The sequence below is a fragment of the Rhineura floridana genome, chromosome 7 (assembly GCF_030035675.1).
Source record: "Rhineura floridana isolate rRhiFlo1 chromosome 7, rRhiFlo1.hap2, whole genome shotgun sequence".
NCBI lineage: Eukaryota > Metazoa > Chordata > Lepidosauria > Squamata > Rhineuridae > Rhineura > Rhineura floridana.
The window spans coordinates 127,338,621-127,364,978 of NC_084486.1; positions in this window are offsets into that span (position 1 = coordinate 127,338,621).

Genomic DNA, 26,358 nt, shown 5'->3' on the forward strand with positions numbered 1-26,358 from the left:
GCATATATGTACAAAAAAATCTCCTACAAGGGAGACAGAGAGAAAGAGAGATACAGAACTGCACAGCTCACAACTTTTAGTTCCTCCTCTCCTTCAAAGCTTTCCATTCCAGCTGGTCATTACAAGAACTCTGAAACACTAAGATTTAGTGCCTGGGGTTTCTTCTTTCCTCTGCTCTTCCAATTCCTTTTCCTTTTTTGTTACTTTCTGCATACACACCATACATTTAAAGCACATTTAAAACACATGACTTCCCCAAAAGAATCCTGGGAACTGTAGTTTACTCCTCACAGAGCTACAATTCTCAGCACCCTTAACAAACTAGAGTTCCCATGATTCTGGGGGTGGTGTATGTGCTTTAAATACATAGAATCATAGAATACTAGAGTTGGAAGGGACCTATGAGGCCATCGAGTCCAACTCCATGCGCAATGCAGGAATCCAGCTTAAAGCATACCGTATAGGTGGCTGTCCAGCTGCCTCTTGAATGCTTTCAGTGTTGGAGAGCCCACCACCTCCCTAGGTCATTAGTTCCATTGTTGTACTGCTCTAACAGTTAGGAAGTTTTTCCTGATGTTCAGTTGAAATCTGGCTCCAAACTATAACTTGAGCCCATTATTCTGTGTCCTGCACTCTGGGATGATCAAGAAGAGATCCTGGCCCTCTTCTGTGTGACAACCTTTCAAGTACTTGAAGAGCGCTTTCATATCTTTCCCCAGTCTTCTTTTCTCAAGGCTAAACATGCTCAGTTCTTTTAGTTTCTCCTCATCGGGCTTTGTTTCCAGTCCCCTGATCATCCTCGTTGACCTCCTCTGAACCTTTTCCAGTTTGTCTGCATCCTTCTTAAAGTGCAATATCCAGAACTGGATGCAGTATTCAAGATGAGGCCTGATCAGTGCCAAATAGAGAGGAACCAATACTTCACATCAAACTATATTCCTGTTAATGCAGCCTAAAATAGCATTTGTCTTTTTTTTGAAGCCACATCACATTGTTGGCTTATATTCAGCTTGTGATCAACAATTCCAAGATCCTTCTTGCGTGTAGTATTGCATGGCATGTATGCAGCCTCTGTCTTTTAGACTGCAAATGCAAATCTGAAGGCAAGGATTGTTTAATCACTGACATTTGTAAGTTGCTCTAGGAGCCATTTTTGCCTAAAGAGCAGGATAAAAATACTACAGCTAAACAACCACCACCAACACAGTCTTTGTGTTGTTATGTATCTTAAAAGGCATGAAAGTAAAGACTAACTAACACATCTTAGACTAACTCAAGCTAACTCAGGAGATGTGGAATAGCAGTTCAGGATTTGGTTTGAGGACTGCTGTCCAAATAAAAATACTAGGGCATGCCTAAAATAGCTTACTGGATCATGGGAAGTCTGCAAGTGAGTGAGCAAGTGAGAGAGAAGCCTATTCCTCTATTGGTGTATCCTAGAACAGTTGTAATATGGCCCCGCCCTTGGTGCTGGCCCAATACACATTGGTGCCTGAGGTGAAGAACAAAGTGATGCTCCCCCATTATATGTACCGAAGCCAGCTGGGCTGGCAGTTAAATCATAGGCTTCTTCAATATTGGCAATAGGACAATATTCTCCACCAAGCATTCTCCACCACGTCTGAAGGTAGCAGGCTAACTTAGGGAGCCAGACATGCAGCTCTGTCCTCAAACACCTTGCCATGATTTGCTCACTGCTTCATGAGAATGGTAACAGCTATGGGGGGCACTCAGGGGGGCTGTCGCCCCCACTGTCTCTACTTGCCAAAATCTGCTCTTGAGACAATGCCCTCCATCTGTCTAAAAAGTAAAACCAAACCAAATCTCCTGGATTCCATCAGCATCTGCAGCTTGACTGGGAGAAAGGGAGGGAGCATAAACTGCCTTCATTGGCCTGCCTGGTTTAACTGCTGCCTGACCCCTCCTCTTTTGGATTTTGTTGTCAGTAGGGATTGGAAAATATGTCCATTTCCGTTTCTCTCTGTTCTCATTTTTCCAGTCCTCAGTTCAGTTCTCCACATTTTCATATCAGTTTGCAAAGGCCCATCTAATCCAGCAACCTGTTCTCACAGATGCTCATGGGAAGCCCACAAGCAGAACCTGTGTGCAACAGCGCTCTTTCCACTTCTGATATCAATTTGGTAGATGGAAAAAAAATTATAAAGCCATTTTAAAATGGCTATTAGGATGGTTAAAACACAAAAGCAGAAAAAGAGTATACAGTAGCAAGCACTATCACATTCACCCTGTCGCTTCAAGATTCATTTTCTCAACAGGCCCTCCACCTCTATGGCGGCCTTACAGACTCTCACAAAGTGACACACAATGTCCATTCCGGTATTGTTTGTAGGAGCCTCCAATAAAGTTAGCTGGGTGTGGGGAAGGACTGGTGAAGGGGGGGAGAGAAAGCAAGTGGTATTTTTTTTTAAAAAAAGAGTTGCCTTTGAGTCTAAAAGACGATAGTAGCACCACACGCTTCTTTATATGCGATTTCCCCCTGTTGATACTGTATTATATTAAACAGAATGCTTGACCTGCCGAAGGAATAAAGACTTTCTGCTGTCACACATAGAGTAGCTATGTTGCTGCAGGGACTCTGGGAAACCAGATGAGACTGCTTACGATCCAAAGCCCCTTGAAATCAATGTGGGGAGTTTTATAAACTTCAATGAGCTTTTGGATCGAGCTCTGTATGGGATGTTGAACTGCAAGTGTGTTATGTACAAGCACCAAACTGCTTAGATTGCAGGCTCTGGCTGCGTAGAAAAGCAAGGCGGTAAAATCAATAACAGCAGCAGCTTTTGCTTGAAAGAAAAGGTGTCTTTGAATTACAAGCCATGGCCTTTGTGACAGGCCAGCCAATCACTGGGCACTGGAACGCACCAAGTAGGCTTTCTAGTGGGGGCCTGGCTTAGGTCAAGGGGAATTTTAATAGATCTGATTTTTGTTGTGGGGAGGGGAATAAAACTCTTCCTGGTCTGGACCAGTTTAGAATTTGGAGGGAGAGGTTCATATGACAAAATGTTCCTTGAATATATTTTAAAAGTATCTCCTTGCAGAAAGAAAATTGAATGTCAGGAATAGCTCATGCTTTGAATATGCTGGTTTTATACATGTTGAGATTTTTGGTGGCCTTTTCCCATAGGGTAGCTGTTTCACCAGACATACTTTCAATGAGAAGTGGTGCAGTCCAGAAAGAGAGGGGTTTTTTTCAACCTCACTTGTTGACTGTGTAGAGTGGCCCTTGGTTGCTTAACCTGGCATTTCCGCCAGCACATAAGATATGATACAAAAGGGTGATCATGCAGAGAATCTTTTTTTTTTTTTTGCAACTGAGCAATCACAATCAGTCATCAAATATGTTGACTGAGGAGAATGACTTTCAAGTCAAATAAGTATCAGCCAAATCAAGATACACCTTAGAGCCTACAGTGAGTATTTGGAAAACTGTTGGGTCAGTGCTTTTATTTCCTCTTCTATAACAGTTTTATCTGGGTTTAGGGTTGAGCATAAATACAATACCCCCAGTTTCACTATTCTGTTTGGAAGTGAGAAAAAAGACTACCATATTGGCTGATTTTCAGGGATAAAATTTGGAGGTGGAAAGTGTTTGGTTTTTAAATGAAATAGGAACAATATGTAGTCCTATTTGTTAGCAAAGTATAAATGCAACAGCGAATTTTGAGAATAACCAGTCCCACACCTTCTCTCAGACATACTAGTTAATCAAATAAGTAAACAGAGACAATCTTCTTAGGCAAAAAGAGTAAAAGAATATTTACTAACGACCTTCATATGTTTAAGAAAACATAGGCTCTAGCTTAGACAGAAATAATATGTAGTCTGAGTCCATTTTCAGTCATTGGTGAGGATGCTCGTGGAAGGAGTGTCTGCCTGCTCCCTCTGCTAGAGGTTAATATGCAAAAAGGATCAATATCCCCAGACAAAGGAGGATGAAGAAGAAGGTAAATAACTCCACCCTTTAAGGAAGTTACATCATGGTAAACAAACATATAGATATATCCCCAATACTGGTTAGAGACAACAGCTCCCTATCAAAGGGGATGTCATGCAAGCTTGTTTATTCCAACAGAAAGAATGTACTAACCACATCTTTTGGTGGCTTCCACTCATTTTTTGTGCCTCCATTGTTTTTATCTCTAAAACTAGACAGGTGAGGTTTTTGGTGAGAAAACTGGCAGCCAATAGAAGAAATTTCAGAAGTTGATAGCGACTTCTCCTCACCTCCAATTTTTACCTCCCCTTTACACACTGACTTCCCCCCCCCAAAAAATACTTCAAATGTGATGATTCTTCAATATGTAACAATTCTGGCTATAACAACATTTTCTACCCATTTGCCTGGGCAGGGCCAGTTCCAGGTATGCCGGGGCCCTTGGGCACCAGCCTGCCCTGGGCCCCTCCGCTCACCTTCCACGATCTGTGGCAGGAGCCACGGATCGCAAAACAGGAGCTTCTGAGCCGTCCGCCATCCCCTCGCTATCCTCCTATTTCACCTACCTTTCTCTGCTGTTTTTTGCGGCTGTGCGCATTGCGTGCGCAGGATTGCCATCAATCAAGATGGTGGCCAAGGTTTCCGTAATGGGGTAAAGCCTCTGCCGCCATCTTGGTTGATGGCACGCACGCACACGCATTGCTGCCATCAGCCAAGATGGCGGCAGAGGCTTCAGCCCCTTACAGAAACCTCGGCTGCCATCTTGATTGATGGCAACACTGAGCGCACTGCAAAAAACAGCAGAGAGAAAGGGGAAGGGGAGCAGAGGGGGCCCTTGGGCCAGTGCCCCACCTGGCCACCCTTTAGAACCGGCCCTTTGCCCGGGATAGGCATTAAGCAAATGGGCCTGTAATTCAGCATCTTCTCCATGCCACACTGCAAGCTGCCTCAAATACTTGAGTACAAAGTGAATCCCGGTATCATGTAGCACTGTTGGAGATGACAATGGCAAAGTGAAAAAGTTATATAAAAGTGGACAACATGGACATAAATAATATTGATTTACATCAAGAGGGGCATTTATTAGGGGACTTCCTGAGCCCTATATGGTTTAGGCCCCTATATGGTTTAGGGTCCCTCCAGATATCCTTTTATAGCTGGATTCATGATCATCTCTGCTCATGATGGTATTGGGGGAGTTACAGGCTATCCCACTTTCAATAAAGTTTGTACCTGCAAAAGTTTTGGGGCAGACGTGCTGCTTCATTTCCAATAGGTGCATGTCCCATAGCTTCTGCCAAAATCATGTAACTTTTGATATCACAAACATTTGGGGAAGGGGGCTTATCCCATTTTTGTTGTGTTATAGTGCAAGAGTACCTCTCCAGGTGTCAATAATATGGTAACATTGTGGAAGCACTGCGGAATTACTAGTAAAGTGGAATAAAATATGGACAGTCCAGTATATATCCACTACTTATGTGTTATTAGTGCTTCAATGACATATTGCAGAATACACCAGTCTGGAGAGATTTTGGTCTACCACTTGTGACGGTTTCAGCTCTTTTAAACTTATCTAGCTGTCACTCGTGGCTCCAGAAAAGCACAGAATGAGTTAGAATTACACATCTTTAATATATGAATGATACATAATTTTTTGCTAAATCTCCATCTAGAGTTGACAGCTTGTTCATAACAACAAGAAACATTTTCAGTAAAGAGAAAAAAAATCTTTTGGCCTTGGAAAAACTTAACTTTTCACATAATTAAAAGAAAAAAGTAAAATCCTCTGCAATAGCAGCACACAGTAAACACTAATATGTTACCTACACATGGCTGTAATTCCACCTTCAAGTACCTGGAGATCTGTCAGAACAACTAAATAGATTACTCATGTTTAAAGCCTTTTACCAGGGTCTTGAGACTCCCTCAAACACTACACTTAAAGCTAAGAATAAAATAAATGCAATTAATACCTGGGCAGTCCCAGCTCTGACTTACTCCATGGATATGTTCAAGTGGTCTAATGCACATTTGAATGAGTTTGACAGATTAACCTACACATTTCCTACAAAGTTCAGGATGTATCATTCAGATGCCTCAAGATTTGAAGGTAGTAGAGGATTAGTATACATACACAGGTTCTGCAAACATCAGGTGTAGGTTCTCTGATGTTACAGTTCTCCGAGCAGTTCATACCTTGGGGGTTCTGTTGGATCCAACATTGTCACTGGGAGCTTAAGCGGCCTTGGTGGCTAGGAGTGCCTATTGCCAGCTCTAGCTGATTTGCCAGCTGCATCCGCTTTTGGACAGAGATGGCTTGGCAAAAGTACTCTATGTTTTGGTAACTTCCAGATTGGATTATTGCAACATGATTTACATGGGGCTGCCTCTGAAGACAATGTGGAAACTTCAACTGGTCTACAATGCAGCAGCCAGTTTACTGGCTGGCGTTCTTTTTAAAACTCATATAACCCCTGTTCTAAAATAGTTGCTTTAGTTGCCAATTCATTTCCAGGCACAGTTTAAAGTGCTCATGTTAGTGTTTAAAGCCTTAAGAGATTTAGGTCCCAAATATCTCAGTGGCCACCTCCTTCCCTATAGACCCTCTCAGCTGTTAAGATCAGGAGAAGGGGCCTTCTTTGTCATTCCACCATCCTCAGAAGTTTAGGGGATAGTGGCCCGGGAGAGGGTTTTCTCTGCTGCAGCTCTTAAGTTGTGGAATTCCCTTCCTACAGAGCTGTGTCTGGCACCTTCTTTGTACAGTTTTCGGTGAATGCTGAAGACGCATCTCTTCACCCTGGCTTTCGACACCTGAGATGTATATTTTTAGGACCCACCCTATTTTCTGTGATGTTGTGTAGGTTGTTTTTAACTGTTTTAATCATGTGTTTTAAAATGGTAGTAACCCACCATGAGACCTCTGAGTGAATGGTGGGTAAATAACAACAACAACAGTAAATGTGCTGTGTCATAAAAATGAATCAGCAAGAAGCCCCCTGAACACTTAGAAACACAATATAAATGCTCATTGTTATTACATTGCATTTATATTTTTGTTTGATTTTTGAGCTGCCTTGAGGTACAGTCTTGGGTTGAACAGTGGGCTATAAATCAAAAAGATCAAACACAACTTCTGTGAATTGGCTGCATTGTTTCAAACACACACTAGATCAGCAATTCCAGTCACATTCTCTAGCCTGCAATAATAATAATAATAATAATAATAATAATAATAATAATAATAATAATAATAATAATAATAAAATTTTATTTTTGAGTCGCCTATCTGGCCGAATTAACGGCCACTCTAGGCGACGTACAGAATAAGATAAAATACAACATATAAAATACAACATAGGTCATAAACCTCAGACTATAATTAATCAAAACCATCCACAACTGTATCACAATAAAACTAGTCCAGCCCAGGAATCTTGTATGCCTGCCTGAATAGCCAGGTTTTTAAGGCTCGGCGAAAACTTGGCAGTGAGAGGGCATGGCGAAGGTCATAGGGCAGGGAATTCCAAAGGGTGGGGCCACAATCGAAAATGCCCTCTCTCTGGTCCGCACCAGCCTAGCTGTTTTAACTGGTGGGACTGAGAGAAGGTCTTGTGAGGCTGATCTCGTCAGGCGGCATATTTGGTGATGCTGGAGGCGCTCCTTCAGATAAACTGGGCCAAAACCGTTTAGGGCTTTAAAGGTAAGTACCAACACCTTGAATTGGGCCCGGTAAACAACTGGTAACCAGTGTAGATCTTCTAACACCGGAGTGATGTGATCCTGGCGACGCCACTTCTTAATCAAACGTGCCGCCGCATTCTGTACCAGCTGTAATTTCCGGACCGTTTTCAAGGGTAACCCAACGTAGAGTGCATTACAGTAGTCTAAGCGAGAGGAGACCAGGGCATGTACCACCCGTGGGAGGAGATGGACAGGAAGGTAGGGTCACAGCCTGTGTATCAGATGTAATTGATACCAAGCTGCCCGGCTCACTGCCAAGATCTGAGCCTCCATGGACAGCTGGGAGTCCAGAATGACTCCGAGGCTGCAGACCTGGTCCTTCAGGGGTAACGTTACCCCATTAAACACCAGGTCTATATCTCCTAGCCTTCTCTTGTCTCCCACGAGCAGCACCTCAGTCTTGTCAGGGTTCAGCTTCAGCCTATTACTTCCCATCCATTCACTTACGGACTTCAGGCACTTGGAAATGGTATCCACAGCCACCTCTGGTAAGGACTTAAATGAGAGATAGAGCTGAGTGTCATCCGCATATTGGTGACACTGCAACCCAAATCTCCTGATGATGGCTCCCAGCGGCTTTACATAGATGTTAAATAGCATGGGGGAGAGGACAGATCCCTGTGGCACACCACAATTGAGAGGCCAAGGGTCTGAAACCTCATCTCCCAATGCTACCCGTTGATGCCTGTCTGACAGATAGGAACAGAACCACCGTAAAACAGTGCCCCCTATTCCCATTCCCTCCAGGCGATCTAAAAGGATACCGTGGTCGACGGTATCGAAAGCCGCTGAGAGATCCAGGAGGACGAGGAATGCATGTTCTCCTCTATCCAACGCCCTCCTCAAATCATCCACCAGAGCGACCAAGGCTGTTTCAGTTCCATGTCCAGTTCTGAAGCCCGATTGGAATGGATCTAAATAATCTGCTTCATCCAAGTGTGTCTGTAACTGTTTGGCCACCACTCGCTCAATCACCTTGCCCAAGAATGGAAGATTAGAGACTGGGTGAAAGTTGTTCAACTCTTGGGGATCCAAGGAGGCCTTTTTTAGAATGGGCTTTATTACCGCCTCCTTGAGGGCAGATGGCATTATACCTTCTTCCAAGGAAGCATTCACCACTACCTTGATCCCTTCGCTCAGTCTCTCTTTACAGCCCATAATGAGCCATGTAGGGCAAGGATCAAACAGACAGGTGGTCGGCCTCAAGAGTAGAGAGCACCTTGTCCACTTCCTCAGAGGGAAGAGGCTGAAACCGTTCCCACCGGACCGGAATGCAATTGGCCGACTCTGGCTCACTACCTGTATCCACGGCGTGCGTAATCGTGCTGTTCAGACGCTCAATTTTATCAGCAAAGTGTTTAGCAAATGTGTCACAGGAGGCTTTAGAATGTTCCATGGGTTCCTGCGCAACTGGACCGACCAGGCTTCGGACCACTTGGAACAACCTCCTGGGACAACACTCCATGGACGCAATAGAGGCAGCAAAGAAATCCCTCTTTGTTGCCTTTGTTGCCACTTGGTAGGCCGCTATTGCTGCTCTAACCAGTGTCCGATTGTCTTCGGAGTGAGATTTCCGCCACCGGCGCTCTAGTCGTCTCACCTCCTGCCTCAGACCCCGCAACCCTGGTGTATACCAGGGTGCTATCTGAGTTCTATTCAGGGGGAGAGGACATTTCGGAGCCACCCGGTCTATTGCCCCGGTGATCTCCCTATTCCACTTATATCACTTATGCCTTGTATACCCATAAAATCTGCAGTGTCGGGGACATACCTCTTTACCCTGGCCTTTGACCCTTGAGATGTATGTTTTCAGGACCCACCTCATTCTTGTGAATGTAATGTGTTTTAACTGCTTTTAATACTGCATTTTAAATTTCTGTAACCCGCCCTGGGGCCTACTGATGAAGGGTAGGTGGTAATAATAATAATAATAATAATAATAATAATAAATTCCATGGGCATGTGGGACGGGGGATGGTGGCTGCCATGAAGTAGTCATTCAGCAGTGGCATAAGTAACATTTAAGCTGGGGGGATGCCATCACCACCAATAGTTGGCATGCCGTCCCCTGCCCACACTGGTGAATAGTTTTGTCCCCTCTCTGAAATCACCCTCAGACTCACCTATCCCTGAGTTTAGCCATGTTACATAATTTTTAGCTGAATATTCTAAACTTAGAGCTCAGCAGCACTAATCCAAAGACAATCAAAAGCAGACCCCCCCCCCAAAAAAAACCATTCAGTGAAGAATCATTCCAGCCAGCCGGAGGAACTGAAACATGAAAATTGAAAGCCCTGCATGAGAAATACCCAGACGGTCTGAACAGAAGAAATGCAGATGCAGTCTAATCAGTAGAGTGGCTAACGGGCAGCAGGCCAGCTGAAAACTCAGAGGCTTCAATTCTGTGCACATTTTCATGGGAATAGGATTTACTTCTCAAGGAGCACGCATAGGACTGCTGGGGAGGGTTGATCGTTGGTGCTCAAGATTCTTGAACAATAACTATCAAAAACATATAATAAAGACCACAGGGTTAAACCCTCTCCAGAACACGTGATGGTTTAAAATGGGGAGGGAGCATAGGCATGTGTGGGGGCTCCAGACCTTTACATGTTCAGTACGAAGGTCTGAAGAGGCTTTTTGTAATCACATTTGGTTGAATGTGTTTAGAAGCTGCCCTCTGATCAGGAACTTTAGAGTTTCCAGTCTCAGGGAGGCTTCTAAGCATTTCCACCTGAAAGTAGATAGAAGCCCCCTTCAAACTTTGCTGATGAAGGTCTAAAAAGGATAAACATAAAGAAGCGGTCAGCATTAAAAAAAAAAAAGAGATGAAGATCCCAAAATGCTGAAGTTTCTTAAACAAGCCCAATGCCTATCAGTCTACTGTATTGGACCTTCATCAGGGACCTTTGTCATTGGGCCTTTTGTCGTTACAAAAGACTTAACCACTTTTGCCTGCATGCATGGGGATGATAGGGGAGGGGCTTGTGTGCCCACCCCACTTTAAGCCCTCTCACACATTCAGATGAATGGTTCACTGAGGCTGCAAAAATGCAAAGAAAACAAACATGTAATATAGGCTGCCCTATTTTGCCAGTCACTGTCTGTTTGCAAAAATAATTCCCTATCAACTTTGTTTTGTATTTCCAACCCACTCCCTTTTAGTACAAATATAATCCTGAGCCAGTTGTTGGGAATGATTACACTTTGTACTGGGATGATAAACCTATAATAACAGACAAAACAATAGATTACAATTGACCAGTTATGGTTCTGGTAAATAAAACAAATTGAAACAGCTGCTATAGTAGATGTTGCAATTGCTCACTCACACCAAACTGAAAAAAAATTAGAACGAAAAATAAAGACGACAACATAACCTTATAAATAAAACGTGCTTAGAAAGTCAAGATAATTCATACATAGCCACTGTTAGTATCAGCTGACACAGTTGTTTCTAAATTCCCCAGTTCAAAAAACTCAGAGAAAATAATTATTATTATTAGCCTATGTTACAGGGCTTCTTTAAAGATCACTGAAATAATGTATGCAAAGTGCTCTGAACATTTGAAATGTGCTGTTTAAATGTGAAGAGGATTGCTTGGATTTGGCTTGTCCCTATTTTGATATCCCTTACAGAGAGATTTTTCCAATATATTTCTTATTTTTTGGATTGTGTGCATTCCAGCAAAAATACCACTTCATAAGAGCCACACATGTAGTTGTATGCACATTTGGTGATTTTTTTAATGACTTTAATTCAGCAACACACATATTTCAGTGAATGAAAGTGTGAACACCTGTTCATTTAATATCCTCCCATTCATGAGCAGAGTTAGGGCTACGTGTATGCAGTAGGGCAGAGCAATCCTAACTATAGGAAACCACTGTAATTTACTCTGGGGTAAATTATGCTGGTGTAACTTACTCCTATTCAAATCTCCATTCAGGAGTGGGGCTACTGCCAGCCCTCACTCACTGAGGGTAATGCTTCTTCGTGTATTTCATTGCACATATCATGTGAGGTGGGGAAAGAATACAAATGTAGCTAATTCAGAGTGAGGGCAAAGCTTCCTGTATTTCATCACATGTTTACTGTCAGGCAGGGAAAGAAGGGAAGTGTGGCTACTATGGTGCTGCATCTGAACATGGGATGACTTTAAAAAGGTACATCCGACAAAACATCACAACCAAAAATGGGGCCCCTTTTTGTTGCCTGCAGAAAACTGGCAGAGATGTAGATTTCATAGTCCAGCTTCACCAATCAGTGCAGTGAACAGACCAGTCATTGCACTGAAGGATAAACCTTCCACATATAGGAAGCAGGGCAAAATAAACAAATGCCATAAAGGATGCTGCCATGGTGATAATAAAGAACAAGTCATCATGACACAAATCATTAAAGATTGTAACTGAGCTTTGCCACTGCTGCAGCAGCCTTGATTTAACAAACACCTAGACTGATAATGTTAAAGGCCCGACTGGGCCTATGTGCAGATAGTTTCTTTTGCAAATCACTGAAGGTCTAAAACTATAATGACACTGTACTGCTCTATTGTTAATGGGGCATCATTATCTTTCATTTCTCAGGACTAAGCAGTTTCTCTATACTGTGGTAGCATCTTAAGACAGAGCTCTCCATCTTGGTTCCTCTTTCTTGACTCATTTTTACACTCAGCATCCCTTGTTGGAATTTGCTTTGAGGAGTTGTTACTCAATATGAATGCATGTGATGGTATTGGACTCAAGGGAGTTTAAAGACTAGTTCTCAGTTACTCTGAGAAAAATGCGTCTGTGGCATACAACAGAAAGTTGATGGAATCAAATAGGATCCACAAAGAGGATTCTAATGTTGTATGTTGAATAAAAGATGGGAGTCATATTTATTTGTTCTATTGTGTGTGTGTGTGTGTGTATGTACACCATTCTACACATTGCAGTCTCTTCTAATTTCCTCTTCCTTTTTTTTTTGGAGCACTCCCATGCTCAGATCCAAAACTGTTTCCTCAGGTAGGCTTCCTTAACTTTCTGAATGAATGAATGAATGGGGTGACTGTGAGGATCCTGGGACTGTCTACATGATGCCAAACAGATGACAGGTTCAGTCAGCTTTGTTAGTGCCAGTCAGCCATTTCTGGGAACTGAATCCACACCTTTCTGTTCAGATGATGGAAGGGAAAGCTGGATTTGGGGTTCCTCACCCCTTCAGACAGATGACTGGCACCGTCAAAGGTCTGATCTGACAATCTACATATTGGCTAGGCTTGAGAGATTCATCGATCAAGGCCAGAATTAATTATACAGCCATGAGAGTGGCTGTATAGTATAGCTGTGAAAGACCATCCCAAATTGTGTTTGCATTTTGACAAATTTGTAGGGCAGTCCAATATCTCAGAGAGGTTAGGTTTCCTGCTCCCCTGGTGCATTCACTATAGCTGCCCAATTTCCCTGCTTTTTAAAGTTTGATAAAAATATCTGTGGGCTATAGGTACGTTCTTAAACCGCAAGCGTTTTTTGCCTGTTAGTGAATAGTAGCATTAATTAGTAGGACTGTACACCAGCTCTGGCAAAATCTGAGATCCTGAACTAAACTGGGCAACTTTGGGTTGACCCATGATTTGGACGGAGTGAGTTGAGGTAACCCCACATCACCCCTATCAAAAGGGGTGTGTGGACTGATGGAAGGCAGGGAGGAGATGCATACATGCAACCTCAGTTTTCTTCTTCTCCTTCCTTGACCATGTTTAATTAGGATTTTAAACCCAAATCCAACACTGTGCAATGCCCCTGAATTGAGAGGACACTGTTTCGTGTGAGTGTGGATTGGAGCCTCTCCAAAGCACTGAATTGGGCCCTGAATTGGATCCGGAAAGTGTGCATGCATAGCCCTATTAATTAAAGTTAACTGTCCCACTGCTTGCTTGTTGAGCCATAGACCACATGCCTCTCTTGCTTCAGGAACCAAGTTGAATCCTGGTGTCACTAGTGAAAGGATTTCCACTTGGAAAGAGTTTTGCTTGATGCCCCAGAGAACCACTACCAGTCATAGTAGACAGTCAGTGGAGACTGCCCCCCCCTGATGTCAGTGGGCAGTGAATCTGCTCCAGATTTTAGTCTGAACTTGCAAGGAGCTGGACATTTGTCTGATGCCTATTAAAATCTTTTGTTACTGTTGTTTAAATAGGCCAACCCAGACATCTAATTGTTTTAAAAACTTGATTTTATCTCTATTTTGGAAATTTTATTACCTGGTTTTAAGATTGATTTAGTCAGTATTTTCTCATGGACATTTTATATTTTCTTATGTAAGCCTCTTAGAAGTATTTCTTATTCTTATTAAATAACAACAGCAACAACAATAATAAAGATATATATATAAACAAAGACAAGCCAGGCTAGTTCCAAGTTTGAGGATGCTCTCATTGCTCCCTAGCAGGTTTACCAGTCATTAGACAGTGGTAGGTGGTAGGTTCACCATGCAGCTGGGCTCTCTGGTTCAGCCATTTTAACTACCCCACATTGCAATGGGACATGCATGTAAAGCATTGCATTATGGGAGAAATAGAGTGGCAGTTGCACATCTAGTCTGTTTTCAGCAGCAAGCATCCTACCAGTGGAACTGACAGGAGCATCTGCCTGTTCTAGCCCATACAGCATTTTTAATTCCCCTCACAAAAATATTAAAGGGAGGCCCAGCATCAACAGTGGTTCACTCTGCTTGAATTCCAGGCACCTAGCATTTGCCAAAGGGTTCTGAGGGGTGGTGCTGGGCCTGTGGAAGACAGCTTATTATGTATAAGAAAAATAGCACAGGTGAAATGTACAGGAAAATACATCTGAAATTGCTCTTTATGAATCATCCACAAGATGGCACTTTTACCTCACAGATGTTTCTGTTTGATGTCAACTCAAACCACAGATGTTCATTTGAGCTGTTATGAGGGTTTCTTCTTTTTGCTGAAAACACCACTGCCCTATTAGAAATGGGAGCAACCATCATTAGTAAGGAAAAAAAGAGGTGTCCATAGGATATGCTTTCGTCATGCTACAGTGTCCACTATTCAAAAAGTGCAACAGATTTGGATTTTGGATTGAAGGTCAATGTGTTTTGCATGTGCATGCGGGTGCACCCCTCCTCCACCTGCAGTTGTCTTTGGGAATCAGCAACTACCTGGCTACATCTGCTGCAATCAGTTGTCACTCCTCTGGCAACTTGTTAAGATCTTCCATTCTGCATCTAATTAGCTTGTTTTCTCTCATTAGGTTTTTCTTTTTCTTTTTAATCTCCTGCTCTCAGTCAAACTGCTACGAGTAGCTGCTTTCAGCCTGGCAAGCTATTTTGCTTTGCTATCTTGATCCTTTGGGAGCCCATTCTTCTTTCTTTTACATGCAGTGTAATATTTCTGAATGATTGAACCTTATTACGTCCTCCTCCCCCCCCCACCGGCATTGTCAGGTTCTAGTTTGGCATTCTGCTGCTGGAGACATTCAGCTTTGTTGAGTCAAAGCTGTATAAGGCACCTTGTCAAAGGCACCTTTCGCTGTATCTTGGAACATACTCACAAAGCACAACTCACAGCCTTCTTGGTAGATTTTATTCTTGAGCCCAATGTCTCTGTGACTGATGGAGGGGTTGTTCAGTCGCTTTGGATCTGATTTGGATAGTTGATTCATTTATTTACTTTCTTACATTTATATCCCACCTGTCATGGAGCACACATATGGGTCACAAGCAGTCACACATCCAGGCACCAACCAGACCCAGACCTGCTTAGCTTCAGAAAGGTGGTGGTCTCACGTGCCTTCAGGTATCGCTTGGGATATGCTCTTTATTGAGACATGTCATAGTTGTGGGATGTAAGAAAAGCAGAGGTGAAGCACTCGGAACACAAAGCTTCATTGCTGAACCAAGTTTTATTTGCATTTTAGAAACTCTCTTGCTCTTTTGTCCTTACTTATGACTAACTTTGTAACAATTTCCAACCAATTCTGGGCCTTTTTGTGTATAACAAGAATGGGAAACCTGTGGCCCTCCATATATGGCTGGACTGTCAGCCGCAACAAGCATGGCCAATGGTCAGGGATGATGACAGCCATAGTCTGACAACATCCAGAGGGTCATGGGCTCCATATCCCTGCCTTATAAGGAAGACTCAAAGGAGGGAGAATGTGTGACTGAGACCAAAGCCAGCACTTTGACAGGTCTATCTGTCAATGGAATAGTGCCTTACATTGCCTGTAGGCTTGCACTTTAGCTTCTTTAAGTGGAAGAAACCTCAAATGCAATTGTGATGGATAGTAACATGGGAAGCTGCCTTATTCTGAGTCAGACCATTGGTCTATCTAGTTCAGAATTGTCTGCATTGACGAGCAGAGACTCTCCAGGGTCTCCTGGTCCCATCTGCTGGATTGAACCTGAGACCTTCTGCATGCAAAACAGATGCTCTGCTACTGAGCTATGGCCCTTCCCTGAAGGTTATTCCAATGGATATTGCACATCCAATGCAAAATGCTCTCTTTCCAGTCATCTTTTGACAGAATGAATGACACAGTCATGAAGTGATTTGGCTTATGGCTTTGGAAACAGAATGTGCTAATCTCCTGAGGTCCGTATAGAGCTGAAATAATTGGAAGGGGGAAAGTTCTCAAGCAAAATTCTGCTTGCAAAAAAAAAAAGAAAATAAATCAAATTTTAAAAATTTCCCTACAGTCTCTCTCCTCTACCCACCCTAACTCTAGTGGCACATATGGAAGCATTGCTGTGATATCACACTCTCAGGAAAACCATGGACATTATTTGTTATCACATTTATATCTCACCTTTCCTCCAAGGAGTTCAAGGTGCATAGATGTGAAGAGTAGCTTTCTCCCTGACCTGGTTCTCATCTGGTGATGTTTTTAGATTAGTACATCCCCACATGAGGATCAGTTGGTATGCCTCTCTCATGAGGACTGTACCATATCTAGAGATGAATGCAAGAACCAGAGTCGAGGCAACAGCTTTTGAACAAATTGATTTATTGTCTTCTGGTAGATTTAAATCTCTTAACACCAGAACCTAGAATTTGTGAACAGCCTTACACAACACATCTCATGTGTAAACTATATTCCATAGAAGAACGACATTTACTGAAATTCATCCATCATTTCTAAACTCCAAGGTTATTTTCATTCATTAGCTTCCAATATCATTCTTAGGGTACATCATTTCTGTTTTGCCTATCTATTTCTTCAGGTGTATACAGCTTGCTGATCTGGACTGAATTTGCACCTAATAATGGTGTTTATCACCTGTCCTTTAGTTTGTGGACAGTACTAAGCTAGCTGGAGGTAGAAATGTAGAAACTTGCCTTATACTGAATCAGATCTTTGGTGCATCTCACGCTGAATTGCCTACACTGACTGGCAGTAGCTCTCTAGTGTTTCAGACAATGTACATTCCCAGCCATACCTGGAGATCCTGGGGACTGAACCTGGGATCTTCTCCATGCAAAGCAAATCTCTAATACTGAGCTATAGCTTTCCTCCAATGTTCTGACAGCATCATATGTTCACATCTTTGTCGCTAGAGGCCCAGTTGACCTCAGTGGCTAGGAGTGCCTGTTACCAGCTTTGGCTGTAAGACAGCTGCAGCCATTTCTGGACTGGGATAGCCTGACTACTGTTGTCCATGTACTGGTAAACTCCAGGCTGGATTACCACATTCTGGATCCACTTGGTCAAACCCCTTTGGCCAGCTTTAATAAGCCAAGAAGGGCAAGGGTCGAGAGGACACATTGCTGGCCACATCATCGTAAACACCTTGTGTATGTCATCAGGCAGCATCAACTGAAACCATTCCCAAGAAGTTGCAACAGATGTTGCACTGGACACCCCATTGGGGACTACAGTAGATGTGGAGGGGGCATCAAGACTGCTATGGAGGCAAGTAACTTTACCCTCAAAGTGCCTTGCAAACAGTTCACAGTGGGCTTCCGAAGGGTCTAAAACTCCATTTCCTGGAGTTGATGTCAACACACCCCTGACAATACAGAAAAGCTCCACTGGACGGGTACTTGAGGATGCGATGAAGGCAGAGAAGTGGGCCTTCTTCGCTGTCCTCACCACCACACAGTAGGCACGGTTATGATGTTTTACTTGTGCCCGATCATCCTCATGTCATGTCTTTTGCCCCTTGCACACTAGACGTTGTCCAGCCTGTTTCATTGCCCTTAGCTCACTGGTGTACCAAGGCGCAAACTGGGCTCCACAATGCTGGATAGGGTGCTTGGGGGCAACCATGTCAAGAGCCTGACGTGCCTCATTGTTCCACAGCATGACAAGGGCTTCAACAGGGTCACCTGCTCTATCTACTGGGAACTCCCCAGGGCATTCAGGAATCCTATGGATTCCATTAGTCTCCAGGGGTGGACCATCTTAATCTGTCCATCACCCCTCTATATGAGAGAGAGAATATATATTTGTTCTGATTGATAATTTGGCAGAATGAAGAAAACACACTGCTCCACAACTCCGAGGAAGGAGATATATTCTCAGAAACCCATAGAGCATGTCAGAAATCATCTACATGGCACAAGAGCTTGTCTCTTTTTGTTTTGACAACTGCTTGGTGCTTTCTCCCCTCTTTATTCCTGATACATCCTCACACACTCTCCCCAACCCACACTCCCCACTAGCCCTGCTTTGCACCCCAAATGTTTTTGCTTGGCTAATGTGTCTTTGAACTCTTGTAATGCCTCTTTCTTGTTTGGATGAAAGATAGGGAGGGGTGTGTGAGAAATTAGACAACTGTAGAAAGGTAAAATTTACATGTATTGCTTCACCCCTTTTGCCTCTGGCCCCATCCATCTCTGGCATGGGCCCCCCAGAAGGTTTCCCAGGAGAGAATTTGGCCCTCAGGTTGAACATTTTTCCCACCCCTGATCTAATGTAAAAGAGGTTATAAAACAGGTGTATCTATTTTCCTCTGCTGGTGGACATATTGCCTTAAGAAATGTTTTTAGAGCATTGGCACTAAACTCTAGACTGCATTCAGACATTGGGGGTCATAGCAACTGACAGGAAAATAAATCTGACACACTGCAACTACTCCCAAGCTTTTACGCTGGAATGGCAAGAGCATGAATGGATTTGTTCCCACTGTTTATATATCTAGATTTTGATTTCTTATCCAGAAGAGAATGCTGCTTATCCATTCCGTGTCCAATAAAATACCTACAGTTTTCAATGGTACCTGACAGAGTAAGGGTCTGTATTTTAAAAACCCATGCATTGCAGCCAGTGGGAATAATACTGCAACAGGACTTCAAGATTGCTGTCTCAAAGTGAACAGATAATCAGCTCCAGATTTGGTATTGTCATAGGATTGTGGGGGTGGGTTTGGTTGATATCTGGGAGACCCTTTCTAGTTTATAATTGTGTTCTTGTAAGAGATACAACCTGCAAGGGAAGACACCTACACCACTGGTTAGACTAGTATCCTTTGTTAATCTAATAGGTGAGCTAATGGGTCTGTCAACTGCCCATTAACAGGTGTATAGACTTTGGGCCAGAGAGATCCTGTTGTTATTGGAACTCTTTTCAGGAGAGGGGTCCTCCCCCAACCAATCCTGGAGACAAGGAGAGGCTTGTGTTTTTAGTCTAGTCTGGAGAAGCTGAGAACTAGGGGGATAGACAGAGAGGCTTGCTTGCTCTCTGGATCCCCAAACTATAGGCAATGGGGAGCACAATCTGATGGACTGATAGTGCTATGAACCCCTCCATCTTAAGCTCAGTTTGGAATGTGTGTAAATAAAAACTGTATTTCCTAAAAGACACCACAGTTTCTCTTGGCCTTCTTTCCAAGGAACCCAAACCCTGGGTAAGTGCAGGGACTCCTGGAAGTCTTGCATGGTTCATAGACTGGGCGTGTGTGTGTGCACAACACCAGTATAATATATACCTAAATATATTTTTGTTCATGGCCTCATCTTTAATGGCTGGTGGCTATTATCTTCTGGACGTCCCATGTGCTTGAACTCCCCCTCTGCCTTGAAGTATGTAGCAACAGCAACCTATCAGCCTCTCACAGGACTGTTGCCATTAAATAAATTTATCTTGCAGGCTGAAGTATGATTTGCTGGAGGTAGATGTTGTGGTCAAATAGCAGCCAGTAAACATTGCCTGCATGCCCTGATTGTGGGCTCTCCGAGACATCTATGTGGACATTGCTGAAAACTGAAGGTGAAATCCAAACTGGTGCCTTTGTACTCACAGAAAGGCATTTGATTCCACAGAAGAGGAGCAGAGCAGATTTTACCAGACTTCCCCTTCCCCTACAGTCCCCTAGCATCAAGTCAAAAATCAGTTCCAGAGAGTTGGGAGACCCTCCAGAACAGGGTAGAAGGTAGGGTGGGAACTGCAGTGGAAAATCAGCAACCCCCCCCAACAACCCTCCCCTCATAGGGATGGGGGAGATATTCAATCCAGTTCACATTTAAAAGCAAGCCTATCAAATTTGTTCTTTCTGAAACAATACGCAAATTGAAACACAGCCATCCTTTAAAATTTGTCCTTCTCTGAATTTTGCAATGCAGTTTTCTAGTCCAGGAATATGTACAAGAATGCATAAAAGGCACACGCTAGTGAAAATAAATAACATACAAAAATGCATTCTATTAGTGAAAAATACTTACAAAAATGTGAATATAAGCAGAAATGTGCACGAAAATGTATATATTAGGAGACATTGGCACTAAAGTGCTGAAGACTTCAAAAAGAACTGATTTGGAAATGTGGAGAACTGTACCTAAGATTGGAAAGATAAACTGACAGAAACTAAAATTAGCAAGGTTCGTTCATCCTTATCCCCTCCTCTTTCATTAACACATGCCTCTACTCAATCCAAAGTTCCCCAATGAGCACAGGGCACTCCCTAGATGACCTATTTATTAAGCATTTATCCAGATTTGCTTGCAGAAAACACACACAAACTATCTAGTTGTTATTGCGCATTTGTTCTGATTTGTTTACTGGGAGGTTATACAACCATAAGCATTCAGCCTGATATGTGTGCGGGGTGTTTATTCATATTCCTAGTTAATCATTTGTGTATTCCAGACTTTTCAATGCATTTACCCATTACTTTCCTAACCTCAGGAAGTCAGTGTCCTTTTAAAAGTAATTTGTTACACTAGGGCGCTTTAATCAAGCTTTAATTAAACTTTAATTGTACAAACCTGAATTTTCTTGTATGTACTGACAGTCTGGAGGCACTGAAGGGTGCCAGTTGGGTTCCACCCAGATTGATAGACTGGATGAAACTTTCTCTAACCTGGCAAGGCAGCTGTGATGGTCTTAAATAACTACTACACCAGGCCAGACCATATGGTGGTTACCAGCCATGAACTATAATCTACAGAATACATAAAACAGCCCCCCAGACTGGATCATCTAAAGGACCATCTAATCCAGCATCCTGTTTTCAGTGTCCAACCAGATGCCTATGGGAAGTTCATAAACAGGACATGAACAAAATAGCAATCTCATACTCGTAATCCCAATAACTGGTATTCAGAGACACACCAATACTGGAGATAATATAGTTCTCGTGACTAGTAACCATTCATACTTTAACCCCGTTCTGTTCCTACCCTGGAGAAAAATGATATTCTCACTTTCGTGAGGGTTGAAAGTATAGCAGAAATTTGAGCTTAAGCACACCCAAGCAAAATATTTTCGAGCAAGCTCCTTAATTTGAACCTTTACACTTCCAAATATAGCAACAGTTAGAGCCCATAAGCTCTCTATCTCTTTTTGCATCTTTTAGTGAAATCACACTTATGGAGCTCAGACAGAGCCTGCTTTTGTGCAATGTGCCTCTCTCATTCCTCTCTGCACTCATTGAATCTATGAGATTACCTGAAAAAGATTTCTGTATTCCACAAAATAAAACATACGGGGGTGGGGGGAGCTTGGTCAATGTAACGTCTGCTACTGTCTCGCTTTGGTGATAGCTGTCAAGGATGCAGTGACCAAAGAAGACACTTTTTATAAAACAAATGCTCTAGATGGATGCATGTTAGTTATACAGCAGAAAATAATGCATTGTGCATTTTTGCAAAAATGAACATTCTTACATTTTAAGCTAAAGAAAGCCTAAAGAGGAGCTGAATAAAATGCAAGGAATCCTGGGTGAATGAATTCTAATGAGGCAGCAAATATTACCTCATTATTATGGATTACGATTCATTAGCATGCTTTTTCCTTTCTGAATTCTCAGCATGAGAATCTAGAATTAGTGCAGTGCAGTTGCTCAATTAAATGGGATTTTTTTTTTAAAAAGTGTTTTCTCTGTACAGAAGCAGCCTCAAACAGTCAACAGAAATTATTGAAAAATAGCTAGATGAGAGAGATCTACGTCAAACCCTGTTGGACAGTTAATTACAATGATTTTAATGGTATAAGTTGCATGGATTCAATTTTTTAAATTAACTAAATGATTCAGTTGTCATAACAGATCCATAGATGGTGGAGACATGTGCCTGCAGCCTCATTATGCCCTACTAAACATCAAAGGATCCAAAGACATTTGAGATCAGATCAACCTGCTTATTGTTACCAAACAGTAGTCACATCTTTGGAGAGTAATTCACACGGTACTGCTGCTACTCGGCCTCCATTCATTCCTTGAAAAACATGTGAAAATTATAACCAATCAGATTGCTAACCAGGATTTGCTGCTCTGAACATATTATTTCTATGCTTAAAGATCACCACTGGCTTCTGGTTTGTTTCTGGGTATGATTCAAAGTGCTGGCATTGGCCTATACAGCTCTAAACTAGGGGTGGTGAATCTTGGCCCCCTAGTTGTTGTTGAAAACTACCATCAACCCCAGCCAGAATGGCCAATGGTTATGAGTGATTGAAGCTGTAGTAAAACCTAAAAGATTGTTTTACCCCTTATATATCCAGTCAATTACGGCACTCTGCAGGTGAGGGCCTCCTGCAGATACCATCTTATCAGGAGGTCTGCTCCACACAACAAAGGAAGTGGACTTTTAGTGTTGTGGCATTTACCCTTAAATATTAGACAGGTGCCATCTCTGTTAACTTTTTGGCGCCTACTGAAAACCTTCCTCTTTCAACAAGCCTTTTAAATAGAGACCTTATCCCAATCTGTGTCTGTGCTGGAATTGTTTTTTAAGATGTTTTTAAAGTTGTTTTTTAAAAGATGATGATGATGATGATACATCTGGAGGGCTTCAGGTTCCCCATTCCTACCCTAGATATCCAAAGAACTGCTTTCTCACCTAGAAAGCTTTCCATTTGTTGAGATGGTCAACGAAAGCCCTGCCCTGTGTACTCGTCACCCAAGGTCAGGTGGCAATGGCTGGTCCACAACCTCATTGAACATCAACCCCTGAAACAGAGCATGTATAAGCCTCTCCTCTTATCTGCACCCCTCTTATCTGCACTTTGCAAGCAGTTCAGCACCTACCCACTTTCCTTTGTTTTCAGTGCAGGCCTTATCTGAAGGATGAGTAGGAATTTCTTCTCCAAAGCCACATTGACTTTCAAGTATGGTTCCCCCCCCCTTCACCTTATTCTGTACTGTTCAACCTGGAAGAGACAGCATTAGTGGTTGATAAAGACAGAACAGGGAAGAACATTGGTTAACACACTGAGAAATCCAGTGAAGAGTGGTTCCACAGATCAGTCTCCCAGAGGTATCAGACTGAAAAAGGGACAGATATGTCCTTGGAGCCTGCCTGACTCACCCATCCATCTAGAGTTGATTGGCTTGATGGTGGTGGTGAGGATGACTCAAGCAAGGCCTTCCTTATTATATCATGAGGCACTGGAAGCTAGTGGCTCCAATACCAGTGGGGCAGTGAATTTGTTCTAGGTTTTAGTCAGAACTTTGAAGGAGCTGAAAGCATCTTGGACAGCTCCTTGAAAGTCTGGACTGAAATCTGGAGTGGTTTCACTGCCCCACTGGCATTGGAGTCACCAGCCTCCACAGCCATGAGGTATAGGATGATGCTGAGATGGGAGTGGTGACTGTTCCATAGTTATCTTACATTCATTTAGTTTCTGTGGGAATCAAGGCTTTTAGTGTAGTGGCACCAATAATTTGGAACACTGTGCCTATGGAAATCAAACAGGCACCTACAATCTTGATATTTCATTGCCTGCTGAAAATGTGTTTGTTTCACCTAGCATTTTTAGAGAATTAACCTGATTCAGTGTTGATTGTTTTGTTCTGTATGTTATGACTTCCTGCTTTCATAGTCTTAAGTTGTTTTAACAATTTTATTCTATATCACCCTGATATTTTTTTAAGAGGTGGTTGTTTGCAAATAAATAAATCTCCCTTTGCTTCAGAACTAAGATTATGTTTGCCCAGCTATCATGAACCTTGTATGATTTCTGTGCTTTTAAACAGATGAAGTCTCTCAAAGGTTTAGGTGTATGCAGATGACAGCTCTATTTCACATCCCCATTGCCTGATAGGGGATAGGCAGTGGACTGGTGTCTGGAGTCAGTTTTAAAGGGAAAAGAGAATTAACTGACTTAAGACAAGACAAAACAAATTTAATCCAGACCAGACTGAGTTATTATTCAAGAACACTGGAGTGGGGTTGCACTCTCCTTGAAGAAATAAGATAACTTGGGGATGCTTCAAAATCTGCCCCCTGAAAAAAAAAAAAAAGTTGCTGAGCCAAATAATGCAGCCCAGTGCAAGTTTTAATGTGAAGCTTCATTGTTTTTAAGTGTTGGTTGTATTTTGATCTTTGTCATTGCTTATAGAGATTGGTTTATTTATCCTTCCTACTGATTATATTGTGAGAGCCAGTGTGGTGTAGTGGTTAAGGTGTTGGACCTGGGAGACCAGGGTTTGGATTCCCACACAGCCATGAAGCTCACTGGGTGACCTTGGGCCAGTCGCTGCCTCTCAGCCTCAGAAGGAGGCAATGGTAAACCTCCTCTGAATACCACTTACCATGAAAACCCCATAAGTCGGAATCGACTTGAAGGCAGTACATTTACATTTTATTGATTATATTTCATAGTTTTGATATGCTGTTGTGTTCTGTTCTTTTACAAGAGTGGGTGGTTGTGGTGGTTGTTGGAGATATCCAATGTTAGTAATACTTAGATTAGATCCATTGAAATTAATAAGTAAATTAATCCTATTGACTTCATAAGATCCTTGAGGATCAGACCAAAGACCCATGTAGTCTGGCATTCTGCTGTCATAGTACCAACAAGATACCAATGGGAAGCCCACAAGCTTGCCCTGAGTGCAATAGTGTTCTCCCCACAAATGATTCCCAGAAACTGGTATTCAGACTAGGGATGGGATCCATGGGCCAGTGTCGATTCAAAAGTATTACATTGACCTAACAAGCCAGTATTGATTTAAGTTCATTCTTTGGTATCCATTGCTTTTACTGATCCATTTTTTCCATCCCAAAATATTGATATTAATATCTATATTTTGAAAGGAAATATAAATAAATGAAAGGAAATATTGATAAAATTATCATTCTTAATATTGATATTTTAGAGGCAGGTTTTTTTGTTTTTTGTTTAAATCAATTTTCTAAAATAGTTGTGAAAAAATATCTACATAAAAATCCAATCTGCAACTATAGAGAATAATGGAAAATTTCTGAAACCAAATCTGAATTGGGTGGAATTCTAGCACATCCCTAATTCAGACACATACTGCCTCCAAAAGTGGAGAGAGAATATAGCCATCATGGATAGTAGCCACTGATAGCCTTAGCTTCCATGAATTTGTCTAATCCTCTTTTAAAGCCATCCAGAATGGTGGCCATCAACACATCTTGTGGAAGCCAGTTCCATAACGTAATTATGAACCGTATGATCAAGTATTTTTAGTTTAACTGTGTGCTGTGTAATTTTGATGGGTCTACTCTAAGTATGATTTACCCTTTTGTTGTCCCAAAGCTTGTGTCTCATTTGCTTATTCACCATTGTGTCTACAGCATACCTGTTATAAAGCTGGATGACTTCTAGGTCCTAAGAGGCACAATGCTAGTAATTTTCTCCTGCTTGGTGCTACACAATGCTTCCAATTCACACCAAGCTCTTTCCTTTCTGCACAGTGCTATCCTGCTTCATGTTTGCTCTGGATTGTGAAAGAATGTTGAGAAGTGGCTCTTAAATATAGGCATCTGGGTAGTCTGTTTATTTCACAACATAACCCCCTTGCTATAAAAAGAGCTTAGGATGTTCCTTTTCCCATTTTCTGAATTCTTCAGATCACTTTCTAAGAATGATTAAGATGTGTGCTGAAAATGTGCAAAGTCCTAGCTAATTACGATGTACTGAATAATTTTGCTAGACAGCTATGGCAGTTCTAATGAATATTATAATTTTTTTCTAGGACAGAAGCTGTTGGCAAGACAAACAACTTTTTTGCATGGGTAACAAGTGTGGCAGAACAGCGCAAGTTTGATCAACACATCCTTGATTCTTCTTGCTTGAGCTTTCATGTCCTATTTGTGGCAAAGGCCTACAAATTGCAAAATATACACTGTGAATAGCTACAAATTATGTATCAGTGTTTTCTTATTAATTAAAATTACCTTTTCCACTCTTTCAATAATGACTCTGCAAGGATCACAATGACATTAAAAAGAGCAAGC